The following is a 2,381-nucleotide window of genomic DNA, read 5'->3' on the forward strand; positions in this document are numbered from 1 at the left end:
ATCAACAAAGGAGAGGAAGGTCCTCAAAGAGAGAGATTGACACAGTGACTTGAACCAAGTATAGGAGAGTTTGGAAGGGTGACAAAGGAGCAGACAGGGTTTACTTTTGCTGTAGGTAGAGTCAACATGAATCAGCATGAACTTGAAGGCAGCTAGGAACAGTATTCAACATATGCCATAGATTCTGTCACCTCAATCAGCTTTGATAATGCCGGGGATTCAGTCAACTGTGGTAGTCAGTTTTTCTGACTTTTATAAAAATTGAAAAATTCTGTTTTATCTTCAGCAAACAATTCTCAATATATCCCCACAGTACATTCAATATATAAGAGGTAAGGAAGTTGTTCACCTTGATTTTAAATTGACAAATAGTCAATCCAGAAGTATTATGGAAAACAAGACTGAAGATGTACTTCTAGGAAGTGAGCCACTGAAAATGCTATGGAGCACAGTTACGGCCCCCGAGGCTGTCATGATTTGCAATCCTTTCAAAGACAAGTAGCGCTTAAAGGAAAAAGGTAGATATAACAAAAGTGAGAGGAAAACCATAAGATAAACAAGTTACCAGCCAAAGGGAAATACAGATTTAAAGAACAATGAAAGAGAAATAAATTTCATGCGTCTGAGGAGGCTTTTCAATCTTTTCTTCATCTATCATAACATTGCCTATCATTCCAGGGGTGCAGATTTTTGTTTTCTCGCTGTTGAGGGCTGCAGTCTTTAATCTTTTGCAGCAAGGGTTTCAAGCCCTTTCAGCAAAAAAGCTTCAGGCTTCTGCATAATGCAGGTTATTATTGAGTCTTCTTCCAATCTCGATGTCACATTCTTCTTCATATAGTCTATACGCTTTAATGATTTGTTCCGCATACAAATTTAATAGGTACAGAGAAAGCATACAACCCTGACACACCCTTTCCCGATTTTAAATGGTGCACCGTTCCCTTGTTCTATTTGGATAATCACTACTTGGTCTACGTATGGAGTTTGATGAGCACAACTGAGTTTCCCATTCTATACAATGTCAGCCATAATTCACACAATCAAATGTCTTTGCATAGTCAATCAAAGATACATACACGAAAAAAATAGTTTGAGGTCACCTTCAGGGCATGAAGTGCTGATCTTCATCTTCAAGATCCTGTGGTCTCTAGAGCCAATAAGGTTAATTGACAAAATATAGGCTTTAAAGACAACAGTCCACTTCCTATTTTAATGAGTAGTGACTGAGCTTTTGAAAGCTTTTGAGAAGCCATCTAAGGTGTAGCTCTCTTGGTCCTTTCTAATTCAGAAAAAAGCGGAGTGAAGAAAATCAAAGATTATCTGTCTCCAAGACCTCAAGACCAGACAGAAGAATCCGGTTACCACTGCGGACAGTTGTGACAAGAATTACAACACAAGGTCTTTGAAAGACTGGCAGAAAAAAATGTGGAACTAAACTCAAAATAATAGAAAACATTTCAGCTTTCTGGTCTGACAGTGACTGGTAGGACTTCTGAGACTATGACCCTACTCTCTCTTCAAGTCAAGACCTAAAATCTTTTTTATGGCTTAACCTCCAGACAAACAATGGGCAGTCTCCTCCTGTGAGATTTACTGCCTCTGAAAACCAGTTGGAGGGGTCAGCTAAGGGTCATTTCTAACTTGACGACACACAGCAACAACCTTAGGTGATCACATCATGTTGGAGGCAGTGAGATTGGCTCAAGATAGGACAGGGTTCAGAGGTATTGTGCATAGGGTCGATATGAGTCACAGCTGACTCCACGACATGTAACAACAACAACAACAACAATTTAGAAAGAAGAATACACTTCTTAGAGCAATAAGTTATACAAGTTCAGAGAGGAAGCATTTGCTCAGGGACAAATCTCAGAAGGCAGGAAGGGATAGGAAAGAAGGAAGAATACAGATAGAAGTTCTGCTACAATGTGGAGTCTCAGTAACTCAAAATTACTGCCCTCAAGTAGGTTCGAACTCATAGAAACAAGTTGAAGCTTATTGCTAACTAGACTTCAAGACGAATCTTTCACCTTTATCTTCCCCCAATACTGGAAATTTTGCTTTTAATTCTGAACAGTATTTTGCGGTCAACATAGGAAAGACATTCAAGTACCTGAAAGTAGCTCTACTGGTAGCTAGAGATAGTTACGTTAGTGATAAGATTTGGTATATTTTTTGTGTCTGTTGCGGTGGAACAGGTTTTATATATGACTGTTTATGTTTCCGTTTATTTCAGATTATTATTAAACCAGTTTTCCAGTACAAAGTGATATAATCTAATTTATGGCATCTTTTTATCTTTTCTGCCACCTTATCTCAACTGCAATGAGCAATAGTTAGGAAGAAGAGAATGAAATCACTTGTCTGGATAGTAGTTAGGC

Source organism: Elephantulus edwardii, unplaced genomic scaffold (assembly GCF_000299155.1).
Source record: "Elephantulus edwardii isolate Elephantulus edwardi_28Jun2011 unplaced genomic scaffold, EleEdw1.0 scaffold00017, whole genome shotgun sequence".
Taxonomy (NCBI): Eukaryota; Metazoa; Chordata; class Mammalia; order Macroscelidea; family Macroscelididae; genus Elephantulus; species Elephantulus edwardii.